General features: G+C 38.9%; 1 pseudogene; it reads right to left on the bottom strand.

The window, feature by feature from the left end:
- Nucleotides 1-17,682: 17,682 nt before the first annotated feature.
- LOC149157135 (protein IN CHLOROPLAST ATPASE BIOGENESIS, chloroplastic pseudogene) lies at nt 17,683-18,698 on the bottom strand (annotated as a pseudogene).
- Between the last annotated feature and the right edge of the window lie 3,584 nt (nt 18,699-22,282).

Here is a 22,282-nt window from a genome sequence, read left to right as displayed (position 1 = left end):
CTGAGGGGCTATGTATAAAATAAAAATAAAATATTTACAATTGAAAATTAATTATTTAAAAAGAAACAAATTTATAAAATAAAAGGTAAAATACATTATATAAGGCCAAAGCAATGAAAAATATCCAATCTTCAATTAGGTGCCATTTACAAACCAACAAAATAAATGAGATCAAAAAGTTATGATAGGTAGATAGGAAAGTATTGAACTCATTGAAGCAATCCAAATACTCAAAATCAAATAGTAATATGACCAGCCATTCAATCAAAGGGTCACCATAATAAGAATTAAGTGAATAATGGGGGGCTTGTGTTTTCACCATAGGAGGGTCCCAGACTATTTTTGATAGGGATGATTGATTCAAAAGCTAGAGGAGAGTCTCAAAACTCAACCTCTTTCCTAGGAAAGGGTGCCAAAACTAAAAGGCACGTTATCAATCTAATGTATCACCTGATACTGAAAAGAAGTTATTGGAACAGGACAGATCATGGTAGGTTCTTACCCTCTAGGAGTTGTTGTAAACTGTGAATCTATTCAAGTTTTTGTGTTATTGTTGTTAGGCTTATAACTCCAAATATTTACTTAGAATTCACTATGCTAGTGAATGCATGTTAAACTTTTGAAGGGTGAATTGCAAACTTGTGTGAGTGGGTTGCAAAATAATGTTATTGGTTGGAGGTCAAGGATTAGTTGTAGTAAGCACTTAGGAAATTTTGTGTTTGGTCTATTACCCCTCACCTTAAGAAGTTCCTCAAATTTATATTATTTCTCCCTTTCCTTCACAATAAGTAGAAATCCAGTGATCTAGGGTCTAGAAATGGCAAGGTGTAATTCATTCACGCGGAGGTTGAATATCATCTGGGACAAATTTCTATTTCAAGAGCCAATTGTATCCAAGATCTAGAGATCTAGGACTAGATGAAACTGCAAACATATGTGATGGATTGAATGTGATATAGGAAATATTACATTCAAGCGAGAGGTTGATCTGAGATCTGACGATACGAAGGTGTCGAGAGGTGTCACAAGGGTGAAAGGCCCAGATGGGTGTTGGATGGATACAATGGCGAAAAATGAAAAACATTAAGGCATGAGGACTCGGTGGACCCAAAATTGACCTGTTATTTCCACGAGGGCCAACATGTGGACATCACATGGTATATAATGGGCCCTACACTGGATTTTCCCTCAAGTGCAAATGGATCCAAAGATTTGACCATCCAGGGGTGCCGAGTGATAATGCAACTTTAGTAGGATGGTTAAGCTGCAGGTTGGATATAATGGTAATGTGCCACAAACACCATGGGGGAGGACTTGGTGGGCTTCATGTCATATTTTACGTAGCAGTTTCATGTGGGCCATGTAGGGACCACGCGGATGTCACATGGAATCTAAATGTTAGCATGGCTTAACATGATTGGCCAGAATTATGATGGGTATAACTTTCCATAAAGAGACAGATTGAGGTAAAATTTATATTTTCAGAAAGCTATTGATGAGATGAATGCAATGGTGGTAGCTGTTTTGAGATTTGAGGACTTTGAGAAAAATAGGTTTTTGTAACTCCATATCCATAACTAACCTTAGAGGTCGAGTTAAAGAAAACAAGTAACACCTACCACAACCTGAGATGGGAGAAGGGGGTGGGACTGTTATAGACTAGTATCAGAGAAAAATTTCAACATTGGACCTTCGGGACAAAGTTGAGGTTTCATTAGAAAAGTTAAAACAAAGCCCATGTTTAATACTCAGACTGAATGGGCCTTAAATAATAAAACTAAAACTTTTTTGCATAGTGATATTTAAAACAAAGGTTCAATATTAGAACCTTGGAAGTAAAATTGAGGTCAAAGAGATGGATAAAAAAAAAATTATTGTTTTTAATTGATTGTTGTGTGTTGAATGTTAGACTTACAATTGATGTGGATACTAACCTTGATATGCCAAAATGATATATTTTTTTCTAACCTAAATATTGAAAGTGGATTTGATTTTGTAACCATCCTTGGAACCACATGCTTAAGTGTAGTTATTCCAAGGTGATGAGTGAATATATTTATTTAATTATGCTTGATTGAGCTAACAATCGTGTGTGCATAACATCATGTAAGAAGACACAAATTTATAGCAAGGAAACAAAGGAATGAGTAGCAGAATGGTATAGTATAGGATGGATAGATCTCAATGTAATTAGGAAGAGGTTTCGGTTGGGAAAAGGGTAGAGGAAAATTCCATTAATTGGATGGACACCCTTAGGAGCTTAAGGGATGAATTGAGAAGATGTAAATCATACAATGACAGGATTGTGACAGCTCAATAAAACCAAGCAAAAGTAAATACAATCCTTTTATAGAGCTTATAAGATTTGCAAATACAATAGAAACATGAACTTGGTGCTAACTATCTATGCAAGCACAAATCTAGGAAAATTCCATTTGAAATATGAAAACATGGAATGGAGACCAATAAGGTCGAATGCATCAAGTCAAAGAAGATACATAGATAAGCAAGTGAAGAAAAAGTGAAAGGATGAACTCCACGTAGCACTATAGAAAGAAGGGCAAACAACCATGAGTGTTTATCAAGTGTTGCAACTAGAAGACAACACCAACAAAGGAAGAGTGAAAAAAACTTAATATTGCAGGAGTTCAAGAAAGTAAAAGCCCTTACCTTTGATGGAGAAATTAGGAAGTTTGAAGAGGAAAAAGTTTGGATGTTGAGAATGAAGAAATACTTCAGAGTACATTACTACTATGAAAACATGAAGGCCAAGGTAATTATTTTTAGCTTGAAAGGAAAATCTTATATATGGTGGGAGGACTTGAGAAATGTTAACGACATTAGAGAGAAAGAACTATCATTGGGAAGGTTTGAGAAATACTTTCGTGAGAAGTACCTCTCTAAGAGGTAATATGATAACAAAGTTAAAGAGTTATACGAGCATAAGCTAGGGAAAATTATTGCTTATGAGTGCACCAATAGATGCTTAGAATTGTTGAGGATTGTGTCATACATCAGAGACGAGAAGGTGAAAATTAAAAGGCACCTTAATGGGCTACCACAAGCTTACTGAGACAAGATTGAGTTTGATGAACCAAGAACCTTGCAGGATACCATGTGAAAGGCCCAATACTTTTACAATTAGTCCAAGCATAAGTATGAGTTTAGAACATATTGATGAAGAGAAATAAGGTTAGTTTAAATGGGAAAGGGGTGAATTATTTAGGATATAAGCAAGAAGGGAGGAATGTGAAGTTCATTGTTCTTACCAAGGGTGAGTTTCAACAAAAATTCACTACTACCAATAGATATCAGCCCACTAAACCAATAAGAGAAGAGGTAGAGGGGTTAATGAAAAGGCCTTTGCAGTGTTAGACATGTGGAGAGAACCACCTATGGAGAGACTTCCCTCACCAATAGCAGAATAGAACAAGGTTTTACAATGTGCGAGAGATAGCAATGGTGAATGATGTGGCTCAAAACGTGCCTTGAATTTATGCTACATTGGAAAATAGGAAGGAATACCATCAAGGTCTAGTAATTGACATGGAAGGTATGGTCATTAACCAACCAGATTCAATTTTAATTGACCCAGGTTCTAATTCCAGCTATATCAACACGAAGGTCACAAAGAGATGTGCTTTGCAAAGGAAAACTCATGAGGAGTCATGGATGGTCCAACTGGCCATGGGAACTAAAATGAGGGTGAAATACTTAGTGGAATCATTCCACGTGATGATAAATTGCATTTCCACTATAATCATCGTTAACCTCTTACCGTTGGGATCATATGACATCCTGATCGACATGGATTGGCTAGATACCCACAGAACCAAAGTGGATTTCTACAGCAAGTCATTGGAGTGCCTCAACGATGAAGGTGAGGAAATTGTGCTTTAGGGAATAAGTAATCCTCTCACTATTAAGAAAATATTGGTGCTACAAGTGAAAAGATGTAGCAGAAAAGGATGTGCCCTGAATGCGGTCAAAGTAACCAATGAATTAAAAAATAAGGGGGACAAAATGGAAGAGCACTTTGTGTTAAGGAAATTGAATGATGTGTTTCTAAGGGAAATATTGGGATTACCAGTTAGGAGAGAGATTGATTTTTCCATTCAATTACTTCCAATAGAAGTTCCAGCCTTGGAAGCCCCATATCACATGAGTATGCTAAAGTTGGTGGAGTTGAAGTTACAACTGAAATAAATGTTAGATTAGGGGTATATCAAACCCATCATATCACCCTAGGTATCCTCAATGATATTTGTAAAGAAGAAGGATGGCACGCTATGTTTGTGCATTAATTACTGACAACTGAACAAAGCTACAGTGAAGAACAAGTACTCGCTGCCCAGAATTGATGACTTGTTTGATCAGCTAGGAGGAGCTACAATGTTCTCAAGAATAGATTTGATATCTGGTTGTCATCAGATTTAGATTAAGGATGAAGACATCCACAAGATAGTCTCCAGGATAATATATGGACATTATCAGTTTGTAGTGGTGCCATTTGGGTTCACAAACACCCTCATCACTTTTATGTGTTTAATGAACAATGCCATCAGCCCATATTTGGATAAGTTTGTGTTGGCTTTCGTGGATGACATCTTGGTCTACTCGAAAAACATGGAAGATCATGAAGAGCATTTGAAAGTGGCATTGCAATTGTTGAGAGAGTAGAAGCACTATGCCAAACTGAGAAAATATGAATTCTTTAAGTCACAAGTCTAGTACTTGAGGCATGTCATTTCCACAGAAGGAGTGGTTATGGATTCCAAGAATATTAATGCCATCATGGAGTGGACCACTCCCTGAAATGTCAAAAGTTAGATATTTCATGGGATTGGTCAGATATTATAGGGGGTTCATTCAAGATTTCTCAAATTTTGGGCATCTAATCAAAACTTTACAAAAGCAAGGGATATAATTTCAATAGACATTAGAGTGCATAACTAGTTTTGAGCAAATCAAGAAATTACTCACTTGTGCACCTATATTGAGAATAGTTGATATGGAGAAGGACTTCTTACTTTGCACAAATTCTTGCAAGGAAGGACTACGTGTGGTCTTCATGTAAGAGAGACACATAATTTGTTATGAACCAAGGAAACCAAATGAACATGAGAAGAAATATGTCACCCATGACTTGGATCTTGCATTGATAGTACACGCATTGAAAATGTGGAGGCATTACTTACTTGGTAGGAGGTATTAATGTCAAAACCATGGAAGGTTGGGATACTTGTTTGACCAACCCAGGTTAAATTCAAGACAAGCTAGATGGTTGGATTTGATCAGCAAGTTTGAATTTGAGATAAATCACATTAAAGTCAAGCATAACAAGGTAGTAGATGCACTTAGTATAAGTCTACAAGTGGCTCACTTGGTAACCATAATAACTTGTGAAGTTAAAATCAAGGAAAGGATCAAAGAGTAATTACTACATGATTAGCATTACCATCATGTGAAGGAATTCTTGCAGAAGGAGCCAGAAGGATCATTGAGAAAAAATTACATTCTCATTGATGATGGTATGTAAAAATTCAAGGATAGATAGTATGTGCCTTGTATAGGTGACTTGAAGAAGCTCATAATGGATGAGTTTAATAAAATACCTTATTCAAGTCATCTTGGTTATCATAAAATGATAACAACCATAAAGAAAATGTATTATTAGCCAAGCATGAAAAAGGAAGTTGTTGATTACATTGTCAGGTACGTAGAATGTCAACAAGTTAAAGTGGAATGCAAACATCCAGTGAGATTACCATAGCACCCTCCTCCCACATCCACCCTAGTAACCAACCAACTAGGGTAAACATGCGACAAGAGGCTACTATGATTGGATTCAACCTCCTATGTGACCTTAAGGAAGTGGAATCGATGGAAACATAACACACATACATTCAGCATCAACTTTAGGACCCTCAGGAACCAATTCAACACTTCAGACATCTTGCCCTTGGGTCCTACTAAAGTTTTGACCAACTTAAGACTTAGTCGCTCGCATGCTATAAGCATGACAATGTCTAGAAAACCAGAGTCACTCTTATAAGCTTTCCTACTAGCGTCCAAAGAATCATTTTTCCATTTTTGTGCCAGCGTCCCCGGGATTTGAGCCACTTTTTTAGGCCCAGAGCCCAGGTCACTGACCAAAATGGAATGATAACTTAGGAGTAGTAAAAGAACAGGGAAAAAATTATGCAGAAGCAATAAGTTAAACAAGACCTTAATCCTACTATAAACGTCCAATAGTGGAGGAAATAAAGAATGCTGTTAAAACACATACATATATCTGATAATAGCAAAGGCGATCAAATGACAATTCATATAAAAAGAATGAATTCAGACATAGATAATAGTACCATATGAGCTGCGAGTCACTCCCAATATCAATCGCTATTTGAGATTCTTCTTCTGACTCAGAAATACTTTCAAACAAAGACAGTAGTGCACATTCGCATAAAAGCTTCCTTGCCAAAATCAGAATAATTGGTCCAGTTTTATAAAAGAATATGCCTGAAGTACAGTAGTGCAACTTCAGGCTTTAAGTCATGTACAAAACTTACGACCCTTTCCAAATACATGAAAGGGTCTATAAATACTAAATTAAGCTAACTATCTATGAAACTGAAATCCTACTTAATTGGTATCAATTGATCTTGAATATCTCCTTCTCAGCAATCTGGCAGTCGGCGGCATGAATCATCATGTAGGTTGTTTGCCTTTAAACCTGAGCTGACATATCGCAAGCATTGGCTCCACTTCGGGCGGTCTGTTGAGGCGAGAGTTGAGTTGGGCAGCATAGGTGGCATCCTGAATATCGGGAATAATATACCTGATTGCATCTGTAAGGCATTTGAGGGCGGCTCTCTGGCTATGTGGTTTGACTAAGAAGAACCAATAGGCATCCCATGTTAAACTGTTAATTCCTGCGATTAATCTCCCATTTTTCTCTAGTTCCGGATAACATGACTGCTCCAATGTTTTCGCCGCTGTCAATTTACCTGGAGTGCATTGGGAAATCATGTTAGACAAGTAGAGAGTATTATTAATCAATTCAACCAAATTACTTGTGGTTGATTTGCATCTTGAAACTGCTCTCTCTGCTTTCATTAATTGGGACTGCCATTCTGTAAATAATATTTCCTTATGTGATTCTAAAATCTTTGGTAAATTAGCCGCCTGTCCCTGATCAGTATCTTGCCACTCAAGAAAATTAGTTAATGTTTCATCGGCTTGATCCAAGTCTGTTCTAGCTTTTTCTGATTTTTTACTTATCGATGTCGTCAAATCGCATAATGGTTCCGCCTGGGCGATTTGTTCACATAAAAGCTTTATTTGTGTTATCAATGCCTTGTTTATCTGTAATGCCTCTACTTTGAATTCAGCTATCTGTGGAAGATTCTTTGTCTTCTCTAGCTGGGCTGATAGTTGAGCAATCTGCTCATCTTTTGACTTCAGCATTTGTTCATTTGCTGCCTTCAGTTGTGCCAATGCCTCAGACAACTCTTTCTGCTTTTGGACTGCACTGTGATCAATCCTCTGTTTCTCTTCCTGCAATTGTTGAGTTAATTGATTATTTATTTGTTGTTGTGTTAACAATTGTCGTTCTGCCTGCTCCGCCTTCTGCTGTGCTTCTGATAGTTGCGCTTGCAATGAAAAGATCTCCTGGTCTTTTGTTTTTAATAGAAGACTCACCTCTGATGCCTTGTCTATTGTTGCTGCCGAATAGGCTCCAGCATATTGTGATAGTTTTGTTAGGTCGTCAGAGGGGTCAAATTCCTCCTTCCAAACCACATTTCCCATCACCGTTTGTTCTGGGAATAGGGAAGGTTGATCAGTCCTTCTCCTCTTCCTCTGTCGTTTTACCACAACTTTGTGTCTTGGGCTATAGAAGACATCCAAGGGAGGAATTTCTTCTATCTGCAAAATAATTTGATCGGAGGGATCCTTTGGGATTATCTCTACTTCTTTCGAACTAGGTAGGCCGCTGGTTCCACTTGGAACCTGTTTTGAAGTGGTCTCCTGTGTATCTGTTGCTTTTGATGTCTCGGTATCTTTAGAGCACTCAAGATTACTGATAATTGAATCGAATTGCTGCCATTCCTGGAGCAATTTCGGGTCAATTTGAGTATCTACATTCACCTCTATGCTGCTCTGTTCCTGCTCTTTCGTCTGGGTTTCCTCTTGCACTTTCTCCTGTTCTTTTGATGTAACCGGAGGTTCCTTAGTATGTCGCTGTTCAGGCTCGCTTGATTCTGTTGCTGGGGTTGTTGCTAACAGATCTAGAGGCAGAGTTTGCAACCTCTGTTCTCTAAGTCTGTTGAATTCAACTAACCCTTCATCTTTGTATTCCATTATGGCCAGCGATCTAACTTGGTACATTGATTCAGCTGAGGAGAACAAGTCATAAAACTTATCCTCTCTATGGTCAAACTTTGTCAATTTGGCCTATTCAAGTGCATTATAGGCGACTTTGTTGGGATCAAATTGCCTATTAGGGAGAGTTGCTAGAGTTAATGACTTCATATTTGTAGCTTCTTTCTCTGCATGTTTGAAATCATGCAAAGTGTAGACACCACATCTCAGAGGAAAAGAGGGCCAGACCTGCTTCTTATTTTTCTTTAGAGTTTGTGTAACTCCTTCGGAAATAATCTGATAGGCTATCTCCCTCGCCAGCAGTTTATCAGGTATGTACAAAGGAAGGACATGAGGTTCGGCTTGGCTGCCGAAAATTCTTATATAAGTAAATTTTTCCTCTCCAAACCATCTTCCTATTGATGTCAAATCAATTCCTGCTTGATAAGAAATCTTGGGAGCAGGTTTATCAAAAATAGAGTAATGAATGGGTAACATAAAGCCATTGCAGACTTGGTATAAATGGTGCTTATAGGAAGTTTTCCACAATTTCTGATGGTATATGTGAATAGGCATGGAGTCTTGTGCAGTCCACCTCCAGCCGAGCACGGGAAATTCAGAATTAAAACACAGGGTGTCTAGTATATAAGCACTGTAGTAGAATGGGGGAATAAGCCTTTCGGTGACGCGGGTTTTAGTTCTAAAATCAAGAACTGTTGTTGCTAGCTTATCTGACAGTATAGTTGCCCAATCCATTATTTCACTATTACACGCCGCTTCCATCAAGGGAACCATTTCTATAGTGAAATTAGCGGAATCGTGCAACCCCCACAATCTACACATCATTATCCCAGCATAACAATAAGGAGAACATAGGGAATCAACAGAGTACTTACCGGAAGTTTCATGCTTGTGTTTTGCCGGATTTTGCCTCCAATCCCGAATGGGTTTGGATTCAGTTTCGTTCTCATTTCGGAATTTCTCCAGAAATGCCTTGTTGTACTTCTTCTCTGGCGCAGGCAAATGATACATTTGCCTCAAATCATTAGCCTGAAATGAATCGAAGATTCTCCCATCTCTGGTGCAGAAGGTTCTGTCTGTGATTGGGATTTCCTCAATTGCCCACCTCACTACATCCGTATATGGGAGAATTTGTTCCAGAGCCGCTATCCGATGAAGGAAAGAGTTGGCTAAGTCCTTTAAAGTAGCATCAGATTTTCAATTGCTATCCGCTGTGACTTGTACTGCTGTCACCTTTGGTTCTTCGGCCTCAATCAAATTATAGGTACTTTTCCAAGTAGTTCTGTCGAGTCCTGAACATGTAGTATCAGATATCAACCCTTTCTTTTTAGTTCCTGGATCAGCGACGGGTTGTCCTGGGGCTGGTGAAGCGGAAGCGATTGCAGTTTTCTTAGACTTCTTCCCCATTCTGCTTGAATCTATTACTTCGGAAGAATTCTGCACAGGAGTGAAAATGAGCGTAACACAGAGAATTGGTAGTGAAAACCAAATACGAGCGAGATATATTGATCAATGCACGATGAAGGATTAACTTAAAGTGGCCGCGGATACAATCTGTGAAAAGATTTTTAAGCTTACTATTTCATTAAATGGCCGTTAAAACCTGCCAATCCTTTAAATGCCCATCATATCGTTTTATTGGCCGAATGATTTGTTTAAGCGTGCCTTGGATGTTTTGGCGGTTGAGCGCAGGTGAATGATTGTTTGGAAGATAAGGCCTTTAATACGAATTAATCGTAATATCCCCGCTTTTACAATTCTTCAAGTTCGTTCTTTTGGCTTTATCACAATCGGGCATTGGGGGAAAACTTAAATCGTTATATCGGTTCCTTTTGGAATCCCCGATCGCCGATAGCGATATCGCATTGCATCGGGAGTATTAAATGGGCACTTTGAAAAGCATGCATGGTACATCCCCGATCGCCGATAGCGATATCGCATCTCATCGAAACAAAAGGAACTTGATCACATCGCATCAGAGCGAAAGGCACTTTTGTTATGGAAACTTATTATTGCTGATATCCGATAGCCTATTGCATGTTGTCGCGTCGGAGAAAACCAATGGGTCTTTAAGTTATGCCTCCTTTGTCATTGCGATATGCGATCTTGCGATCGCTTTATCGCAATGATAAAAGATTAATAATTTATATTATAAGACCAAATAATTGGTTTGTCAAAAAGGTTTTGTAATGTTTTCATTTTGTTTTCGGACCTTTTTGAATAATACAAAGTTGATACCAATTAAAATAAAAAGGGACCCATTTCATATTATAGTTTTGTGAATAAAAATGATATGAAATGGGGGGTTGTTGTAGAGCACAACAATTGGCGATTCGCTGGAAGAAACAATTATCTCTGAAAAGTACGGAAATACTTAAACTTTTTCAAAATAGAGTTCTCATCAAAGGGGAAAATTCTAATATAACTAGGTATATATGCATTCCGAGTAAAATGAAACTATCTTTGCTAATTTCCTCTCTTGTTTAAAATTAGATACATTCTAAGTTTTAAATTGGCCTCTATTGGTTGATAATGATAAAACAGAAAACCTTTCCAAATCAGCTTTTAGAATTGACTCCTTTGTCATAGGTAGAGCCTCTGCTGCCAGCAAATGTTCATAATTTCGACAGGGATACCTTTTAACCATGTTATTGTCCATTGTCCCATTCATTTCAGAGTATGATTAACAGAATGAATTCAAAACATGCTTTTCATATTTTGCGTTTCTTTTCTACTTTTCTGTTATTTTGTAAGATAAAAAGCCATTGTCCTGGTTTGGTGACCAGCTGAGTGACAATGCCATTCACCGGTAGTAATTTAACCGAACAAGCTGGCTCGTGATGAGACCCCTTGTCTTATAATTCTAAGTCATTACCCTGTTTTGGTATGCAGTATTGGTAATGTCGGTTAAACTATTTCCCTATGATCATGGTAAGCAGGCTTGTAATAAGACCTCTTATCTTTTATATCAAATATTTTAGAATTACACTCTGAGTAATCATAAGCTTTGGTGAGAGGGATGGACAATTTTCTCCTTAAGAGTAAATGGATGACAAGGTAAGAGTTAAAGATGCTGAAGTTGGATTAGTTCCTATTTTGATATTGATAACCTTTTTTTGTGACCAATCTGAAACATAGAATGATTTACAATATTTCTAAACTTTGAGAAGCGTTCACAAAAATTGAAGAGTGGTTTCAGAATGCAATTACACCTAGTTTCCTAGAAATTATCCCTTTTTGTTTAAGACTTCTATTATTTTAAAAGTAAATATCAACCCTACTTGTTTTGAGCAACTTTCAAGTACAACAAAGGTCAATGGAAGATACCTTACAACTTTATTTTCTAATGATCCTACAAACTACAAAATTCTATATTAAAAAGGAGAAGGGGTTACCTTCTCAATTGAAGAATTTTTTTAAGAGAAGGCCATTAACAGGGAGAGAATCTCTCAAACCTGATAAATCTTGTAATATGAAGGTCGAATGGCCTATCTTCTCACAGATCTGAAATGGCCCAAGCCACATCTTCTGGAACTTGGTGTGTTTTCCCTTGTCCTCATGGGCTTTGTCCCATTTCAGAACTAAATCACCGACTTGAAATTGTTTTGAACCGGATGAGACTAAATCAAAGGATGACTTGATGATTTGCTGATGTTTTGCATGAATAACCTTGGCTTTTTCTCTTTCCTCTTCTAATTTTAAAATTTGGTCATGTCTAAGTTGAATAGAAGAAGAAGGGCTTTCCTCAATAAACTGAACTAGGGCTAGAGAAGGAAGGACAAGATTTGTTGGTAGTACTGCTTCTTTTCCATATACGAGGTTGAATGGAGAAGAACCTATGGAAGCTTTCTGTGTTATCCTATCAGCCCATAGTGCAAATATTAAGGATTTGTGCCATTTTTTATGATTTTGTTCGATAGTTCGCTTAATAATTTTAATCAGATTTTTATTTGTAGACTCTGCTAAACCATTACCCTGGGGATAGTAATTAGCAGAATATTTTAATTTAAATCCTCTTTTAATAGCGAAATCAATCATAGCATTGCCTGAGAAATAAGATGCATTATCAAAAACAAGAGCATTTGGGACACCAAACCTGGTAATGATGAATTGATCTATGAATTCAATAATTGCCTCAGAATTTGTTGTCTTTAAAGGAATTGCTTTAACCCACTTAGTAAAATAATCAGTAGTAGTAAGGATATACTTATGCTGTTTGGAAGAATGTGGAGTAATTTCTCCAATGATATCCAATCTCCATTGCTCAAATGGTTGTTCAATGTTGACTGGTTGCAAAGGGAAAGCTGGTTTTCTTTGTCTTCCACTAGAAGTTTGACAATTTCGGCGTTTCCTTACATATTCATGAGCATCTCTAAACAGAGTGGGCCAGTAATATCCAACATGAATGATTTTGTGGGCTGTTGTATCAGCTCCAAAATGTCCTCCTGCTAGTCCATCATGTAATTCCTGCAAAACCTTTTGTGCTTCAGGTTTTTCTAGGCATCATAATAAGATTGAATCATAATTTTGTCTAAAAATCACATCATCAATAATTGTGAAATTTTTTGCTTTTAATCTAATGGCCCTTTTGTTTTTGTAAGACAGGTTAGGAGGTGCATATCCATTTTTCAAATAAAAGATTAAGTCAGCATATTGTGATTCAGAATCAGTAGTACTTATCTGGTTGATTTCTTCGGTTTGATCTGTATCACCTGATTCTGGAATGTTGGATGCTCCTGCCAACAACCTGCAAAAACCTTGGCCTCTAACAATCTTTGCTGGTTTAATTTCTAAGTCATATTCTTGAAGTGTTGTAACCCAATTTGCCCTTTTTTCACCTAGTTCCCTTTGGATTAATAGTTGCCTTACTGCAGGAAAAGGAACTATAACTTTTGTATGGGCTTTTAAAAGGAAGGGTCTGTAATGTTTGACAGCTTTATATACAACAAAGGCTTGTTTTTCTACTTCGGAGTAATTCAATTCAGCACCCTGAAGATTTGAACTATAGAATGAAATGGGTGCTTCCAAATTGTGATCGTTAATCTGTGTGAGTACTGCTGCATAAGAGAAATCGGATGCGATAGTATACAATGTGAAATGATTAGAAAAATTAGGAGTATTTAATGCGGGGGCATTAATTATTGATTGTTTGATTAAATCAAACGCTTCCTTTTCTGCTGATCCCCATCTAAAGATTGAATTTTTCTTAATCATAGTTTGAAGTGGCAAAATGATTTGAGAAAAGTCTGGAACAAATCTTTTGACGAAATTGATTTGGCCTAAAAATGACTGCATGGATTTTTTATTATGAGGGAAAGGGATTTCAGAGATTTCTTTGATCCTGTCAGGATCAATATAAATGCCATCTTTAGAAACAATAAAGCCTAAGAGCTTTCCTTGGTCAAGAGCGAAGAAAGATTTTTTAGGGTTAAGTGAAATACCATACCTTTTGCAGCGTTGAAAGATTTGATTTAAATCATGCAAATGATTGGATTTCTCTTTAGAAAATATAGTAATATCGTCTAAGTAGACGACTACTGTTTTGTTAATCAACCCTTTAAAAGCTATATCCATCGCTCTTTGGAATGTGGCTCCTGCATTAATAAGTCCGAAAGGCATTTTCTGATACGCATATGTTCCCCATTTTGTTCTGAATGTGGTTTTGAGTCGGTCATCAGGATGGACCAAAACTTGGTTATATCCTGAAAAACTGTCTAAAAAGGACATTAACTCAGAGCCTGCCACTGATTGGAGTATCTGCTCCATAGTAGGTAATGGGAAATTATCTTTTAGGCTCGCCTTATTCAAATTTCTGAAATCTATACGAATCCTGATGTCGCCATTTTTCTTTATGACTGGCACCATATTGGAGACCCAGTTTGAGTGTCGAACGGGAAAAATAATCTTAGCTTTCAAGAGTTTATTGAGTTCAGATTTTATTTGACTCTCTAAGTTAGGATGTATTTTCCTCAACTTCTGCTGAATTGGTTTCTATTCGGGAAGCATTGGGATGGTATGCTGGATGATGGATGTATCATATGTCTTTAAATCGTCATATTTCCAAGCAAAAACATGTTTATTTTTCTGTAACAGTCTAATGAATGCTTCCTTTTCTTCCACGGAAAGTCCTAATCCTAAATTAATGTTTTGAGGAGTTTGCTCAGTGCCAAGGTTTATCAATTCAAACCTTAAGGTAGAACTTTGGAGCTTTGCATTGGTCACAGGTTTAAACCTGTCTTTAATATCATAAAGATCCTCAAGCTTCACCACAGGCTTTGGGATTGAATTCCCTTCGTGTTTACCTCTCATTTGAAGGTCATGCTCGTTTTCCTCAATGATTTGATCATCATAGGACTTTTCGGAAGTTAAAAATTGTAAAATGTCTTCATCGTGGTTGAATACTCTCCAATTAGTGATATTGTCAGGAATTGATGGCCTAAAAAGTAATTCTACTGAAAATCTATCTGGGCTATAATCTTCGGAAGGTAGGAGCTTGGAAGCAACATTGGCTAGCAGGTCGGCTGCTGAATTTTGAGACCTGGGAATGGAAGAAATATTGAATGCCGAAAAGTGGGAGGTGAGTTCCTGTACCAGCGATTGATAATGTTTGAGATGGCTAGAAAGACAATGAATTGTATTCCTTACCTGTTTGATAATAATTTCAGAATCTCCAAACACTTTCAAATATTGGACCTTAAGGCCAATAGCTTTATATAGTCCTTGGACTAAGGCTTCGTACTCTGCTGTATTATTCGTGCATTCAAACTCTAACCTATAGGACTGGTGGACTCCAGTATTGTAGCAATAATGCTACAACTCCTGGGGCTTCCTATCTCTAATTTTATCAACCCGGTAGTTCGTAACAAACTTGGAAGCGACGGTGCTGTATGCACAAGTACTAGCTCTTGTCGCAGCTGTCACTTGGTCAGCTGGCACAAGTCCGCTAGGGCTCAAGCCAACTTCTATATGTTCTCAGAAGAAGCTTTCTAAATGATGGACGAAGGCTATCTCAAAGGAAATTAATCTACTTTGCAAAAATGAACTGAAAACCAACCAAAACATGGAAACACTAGTAAACCCTAATCTGACTAGCTTAATCTCTATGATGCAATGGTGGGAGTGCAAATGTCTAAGAATGATGCCATTACTTCTAATGATGTGAAATGCATGAACTCAAACTACTTCTATTGAAAAGAACATGTTTTTATATTTTTGCTTAAGTGGTTGGAGTGATTATGATTTTGTTTCTTATTAGGGTTTGGCTGTGCAGAGGTGGTGCGAAGGGAGAGAAAGCTTGGGAAAGGTCAAGAGGGCTAGGAGAGGTTCCAGGGGATCCCTAACATCATTCCACAGGAGTCCACAACGTTCAGATGCTCAGCAACCGAGTTTGCAGGCTTCTACAGGATGTCTGCAGGGGATCCTACAGGAAGCTTGGGATTTCTACAAGAAGTCTGCTAACTTCTACAGGATGTGATATGGTTGGAGTTTTGGGTGATGGAGTAGTGGAGGAGTGGTATGGGTGGATGGTTAAGGTGAAGGTGGAGTTTGTGGTGGCTCAGGGACAGAGATATGAGATGAGGAAAGAGTGGGTACCGTTGGTTGGTGAATAGAAGGGTGGAAGCAAGGAAAAGTTGAAAAGATGGAGCTACGTGAGAAGTAGATGAGTTGGAAGGCTAATGAGCTGAACAGAGGTTGAGCAAGTGGCTTCAGGCATGGTTGAGAAGAAGAAGAACACGATAAAGTGATGCTAAGCAGTGTAAAAGAAACAAATCCTCTATATCTTGCACAAAACCGAGAATTCCATCAACCTATTCTAACTGTGTTATTAAACCAATGAACAACAATGTAAAGTGTGGAGAAAAATCGTGCATGGTGTTGGAACAAAGAAGTAATGCTCAAGATCAGAATGCATGGATGGATCTACAAGTGAAATGACTGTGTTGCAGCTTGCATGAAAGTATAAGACTGCGTTTTTTTGGTGGTTGGTACAGCCCACACCCCCAATCTCTAAACAGAGATGGCAGCGAGTGCACTATCAACCTTTTTTGTAGCTCTAATGAATTAAAATCCTCCTACTCTAATCTAAGCAACTAAAAGCACTTTAACCATAAACTAATCCTATCAATCACATTAAAGAAATTAAATCAGCAGACTGTATTTTTTTCAAATGCATGTCAAATAAAGAAATAAAGTGCTGAAAGGAAAGACAAGTAACAGCACAAGGAAAAGGAGGTCTATTGCTCTCAGGTTGGGCCCTAACCTGAGAGCTATAGCTCCCCTAAGAACTTAGAATCGAATCCAAATCTGACTGCCTTTATTAAAATATCATGATCATGAGTCTAACAACATGCCAAAATTGGCTTACACTGGCTAACAAAATGACTAACTGGCTAACCCCAAATTGACTAACTCAAATGAGGTCTTAAGCCCTCTTATTTATACAATTTGAGGACCCAACAGTCCTCCTAAAATTTAGGGACTTGGCTGCGCAAGACTTGTAGTTAACAGCAGTCCAACTTGACTTGCTTGGCTGCCCTTGTGCTCATTGATTTGGTGGCCTTTGAACTCCGAGCTGATGGTGGAGAATTTGAGGTAAGGGCCCATAAATGAGGGGGACACCTTCCTACAAATCCTCTAGCTTGTTCTCCCACGAATTTGGCTGCCAAGTGCTCATTAAGACCTTCAATTTTGTCTCCAAGTTGACCAAAAAGGCTACACAAAGCACCCATTAGACTTGTTGGCATAATGACTAACCAAATTCACTCTATTAACATAAATATAATAAAAAACATGCAATAAACTAATGAGAATGGTGGATTAAGTCAAATTAGGAGGTTGAATGAGCCCAAATAATTGTCCATTTTTGGGGCTCATCATCACCCCCCTACTGAAAGTGTTGCTCATCCTCTGAGCAACCAATCTCTCTCCTCATCTTTGATGGCCCTGGTGGCTTCTTTGGCTAACATCTCGGCCGATTTCTCCTTTGGCTTCCCTCTTTTCAAACTTCCTGTAGAGACAGTTCGCTGGCTTCTTGTAGAAACAGTCTGCTAGCTTCCTGTCGAAACAGTCTGCTAACTTCCTGTAGAAACAATATGCTAGCTTCCTGTAGAAACAGTCTGCTAACTGTTCTCTGTCTTCCTGTAGAAACAGTCGGCACTGTCTTAGCCTGCTCGGATGAGGGTGCTTTCTCCTTGAACTGTGCTGTGGCTGTCTTGGGTGTGTCCCTACTTGTTTTTTTTCTGACCAGTTTTCTGTATCCTTACTTGGCTCTAGCTACTACACTTCAATTCCAATTGGCGGAACACTGATTCAGACGTGCGCTCTAATTTTATGATACAAAGATTGATCCCAAATCAGGACCTTTCTGTTTCCTTGAGAACAATGTGTGTGGATTTGCACTTAATTTTAGCAATCATAAAGTATAAAGCGAGCTATTGTATCTAACCCAACTTCCTTGTAGTAAGCTGCAAGTTGATCCTGGATGTCATGCCAGGATCCATCAAGAAAAGCTAAATCCATCAAAAATGCAGCCTGGTCAAGAGCCACCTGAGCAGGTGCCTTCCCCTTTTGAATATCCTCACGCCTTCCCTCATCTGTAACTCTTTCTCTCATGTATTCAATTTGTTCGTCTCCCCAGCCTGCAATTTTAGCAACTTCCTCATATCTGCAGCCTATTGTCCACCACGGTAATTTTAATGCTACTTTGGCAGCATCCTTAGCTTCAAGTTTGCGACCAATTTTCAGAAAAAAAACTCTGCATTAAACCCAAATGGCCGACCAAATCCAGGAAAGTGCTTCCTATTCACGTAAAGCTCTCCTGTCACCAATGCAGAAACCTGGTCGCCTCTTTCCAAATGACCCAATGCAATACGCTCAAATACATCTGGAAACAATGCAACCTTCTTTGTCAAATAAACATCAAGATTTCCAATTTTAGATTCAGATACATCCCCTTGTTTATACAATTTCTTGCCAGCATCTCCTGAAGCAGCATAGAGGCTATTTGCTGCGTCCTCATAGCCATTCCAATCTTCTTCTACCAGAATCCTATGAATATATTGATCCACATGCAAGACTTCAAGAGCTTCATTTTCAATTTGAAATCAGTGGCTTACAGTCTTAGCTAAACGTGACACACCATACTTCTGAACTCGTACAACGGGCATCTCCATGCTTTCTGGACTGGTTGGCCATCTTAGAAGAGTTGTGAAAGCACCTGATTGGTCTTCTGACAGTGGTATTGCAAGAGGAATTATACCCCGTCTAGCATAAGGAGGGACAAGTTTTTCACCCTTGGCCATATGATAATTTTCCATCTTTCTTCAAGCTCCAAACTTGATGAAGAACCTTAGGCTTCTCTGCTCTGGAAGTCTCTGCTGCACTTTCCTGTAGAAGACCCCACCCGTTTCCTGTAGAGTGTGATTCTGCCTTGGAGTGAGCCCGATGCACGAGTGAAATTTGAGAACAGGTAGGAAACTCAGCGGAGGACGATAGGTTAAGCCGATTGTGGACGCAGAGGATGTATACTTCAGTTTAACATGATGCAAGTGCAAGTTGACTAACAGTTCATGACTTCCAGCTGAGCGCTCATTAATTCTGCGTGATTTTTGGTGGAGTGAGGTGGAAAAACATGTGCGCTGGATTTTTAGAACTGCAGTGATGTTATGAACTGCATGTCTTCATCTATCTGTCAATCAGCTGATGTCCTGTGCACTGGAGTTCAACAGATCTACCACTAACTGTGTTTTTCAAATTTTTCATGAATGACCATACACGTATGCTGCGTGATTTTTCCTTGAGCGCTAGAGAACTGGGTGTCTTGCTACATTCATGGCTTAATTTCACCATTCCATTCATTCATGCAATGCTTAGACTAGATTCATGCAATAGATGAACAAGGTTTAGTCACGTACCTGAAATCAAACGGCTGCTTGTAAAGCTTTTTGCTGCTGCATGCTCTGATTCTGCTGCTGCATGCTTGGATCCTTTGATTGCATGAGGGCGTGGCTGATGATTTTTGATTGCTTTTCCTTGTGCAGGTGTCCTCTGGCTGGATCTGAGCTGCATGCAGTTGTTTTCACATTCAGATCTGCACCTTCAAGCTGATGCTGTTGCATGGTCACAAAACCAGAACTTGTTTTCGCCATTGCTCTCAAACGGTAAACCGGATTGATCTGAAACTTGGTGAGCATGTTCCTATCATCATTATGCATCTCCCATAACAAAATCGTGATCAATGGATGCACGGATTTCGAGAAAAATGGAAAATGGCTGAAGATTTCAAAGCTCAATTTCTCGGAAACCGTGCATCAGAATCGGCTGAAACTGCTTGGGTAGGTTACCATTACTCACATTCATATCCCCATGAAATAGGTTTTGAAACGGATGCACGGATATGGAGAAAATGCAAAAATGGCTGATGGTGATGAAGGCTGATTTCTTGGAAACCGTGCACCAGAATTGGCTGAAACTGCTCAAGCATGTTGCCATCACCCTTGTACAATTCCCCATAAAATGATTTGTCAAATGGATGCATGGTTTTCAAGTTATGGCAAAAACAAATTTTGTTCTAGGTCTTTTTGCTTCAAGGCACTTTGCATGTGTTTGCATGGAAGGGAAAACTGAGCTTGGGCTGTGATGCAGGTATGGAGATGATGGAGGAGGAGTTGGAAGATTGCATGAGGGCTTCTGAACCGTTGAGGAAGCTACAATGTTCGCCAAACCACTTTTTGGAATACATGTCTAGTTTCCCACAATTTCTACAGGAAGTTCCTGTAGAAGCACAATGAGGTGAAAACAATGATGGAGAGAGGCAAGGGATGGACACACAAGTGCTTGTAGGCCTGATCAACAGATTCCCACCATTAGATTCACTTTTGAAATTGGATTTGGCTCGTCCAAAGATTCTACAGGATGTTTCCTGTAGAAATACAGAGCTTCCTGTAGAAGGCACAAGAAAATTCCTTTGACCTTGATTTGAGTGCTCCTCCTGTCATGAAACGTCCTTCTTGCAACCTGCAATGTCATTGCTGCAACATGAAATTATTCAATGGAGATTAGCTTTATTTTTCTTTTTCTTTTTTTTCTCTTTTTTTTTTAAAAACAACTAGGGCGCCTCATGGAGGTTTTCACCCTAATTGCCTGCCCTGGGCGCCTCCAAGGGAGGTTTTCACCCAGAGATCTTATTCTCTTTTCTCTTTTTTTCCAACCCATTGACCGCCTCATGGAGGTTTTCAATCAATGAGCCAATCTAAGGCGCCTCAGAGGAGGTTTTCACCTTAGATTTTTATTTTTATTTTTATTTTCATTTTTTCATTTTTTTTTCCTCTACCCTACCCTACTTGAAAAACAAAATCATTTTCAAGTATAAGAATACTTCCAATGGAGCCATGTGCACATTGAGATTAGAGAAAAAATGATGTGAAGGCTCGAAATGCATGCTTGGACAAGTATCCAGATCTCAGAGGCCAAATGATCTGGCGTTGAAGGGATCAAACAAAACTGAGGAAGAAAGTACTGCTGCAACTTAGTGACCTTCTGAAACCATATCTCAATATAGCTTTGATATCCTTGGTTCTTTTGCTGATCTGTATCATTCTTCATGTCACCTTCTATCATGACCTTCTGATCTTCCTCTTTTTGTTGATCTTTCTCTTGAATACATGGAAGATTTGATGGTAACCATGAGGGAACTCTCTCGATCTCTGATTATGATCTCTTCTCTTCATCAAGTGCAGCCCATGGTTCTTTGATCTCCTCTTTTGATTCTTCTTTTGCTGTTTGTGATCCTTCAATGCTTTCAAGATGATCTCTTTTTTGCAATGCTTTTCCTGAGCTATGGTGAAGATCATTGAGCTCAAGAGGAGTCATTTGCACATGTTGTGCCTCAGATTTGCAATGGGGTTGAGCTGCTCCATTGTGTGGTTTTGGAAATGGTACGGGTAGTTGAGTGGAGGTGTGAAATTGAGATGGAGATGGATGGCATTGTGGTTGGGTAGGTATTTGGGGTTGCCTTGGTGGAGGAGGAGGCGATGGTTGTGGATGAGCAGGTGGTGGAGGAAAATGAGCGGGATGAGAGTTGTAGTGGGGCCTCCACTCCTGATAAGGTGCATTCCACTGAGGCTGTGGCTGAGCATAAGAGTGAAATGAATGAGCAACTGGTTGGGTATAATATGGATCTGTGAAGGAACAAGGAGGAGGTGTGAACCAGGAAGGATGAGCAGGGGGACCCCAAGAAGGCATGAAAGTGGCTTGGTAGGGGTCATAATAGGTCTCAGGTGTCCCTTGCAGTTCCTGCTGATAAGATCTAGGTTCATGCGGCCAACTTTGGTTCATATAATAGAGTGATTCAGTGGCTCCCTTGGCTCTTTGATATGCAGCTTTGATTCTGGGCAAGGAAGGGCACTGATCTGTAGGATGGTATTCTTCACAGATGAAACACACTTCTAGGGAGTGCATTGGACATTCGTTCCTAGGATGCTTTCTAGTGCACCTAGGACAAAAGATGACCAAAGCCCTCTTGGCTTCCTCTTGCTTCTTTTGGATCCGCAAGGTATCTAGTTGCATGGCAAGAAACTGCCTCATATCACTCTTGAAATCTTTGATCTGATTTTCAAATTCATCTTTGGACAAGATGTTGCTCCCAACATCTCTACTTGTAGCCATTTGCTCCAGAGGAATGTTTTCTTCTTCTTCTCCCCTAGAGGTTCTTTAAATATGCCTTGATGTCCACCCAGGGGTTCTTTAATCACAGCCATCGAAGAAGAGATAACGTTGGCTATGTGAAGCAGTGGGGGGTTGTGCAATCATTTTTCTAACTTATCTCTACTCCTACAAGGCATGAAATGAAATCTTTTTGGTTGATTTTTGCTTTTTTCTACTTCTACTTGCAAAACTGAAA

The sequence above is a fragment of the Pinus tabuliformis genome, chromosome 9 (genome assembly GCF_031772625.1).
Source record: "Pinus tabuliformis cultivar Carrire ecotype Pingquan chromosome 9, CPIR1, whole genome shotgun sequence".
Lineage (NCBI taxonomy): Eukaryota > Viridiplantae > Streptophyta > Pinopsida > Pinales > Pinaceae > Pinus > Pinus tabuliformis.
Note: the sequence above shows the minus strand (reverse complement) of the source record. Positions and strands in the feature narration are given on the sequence as shown.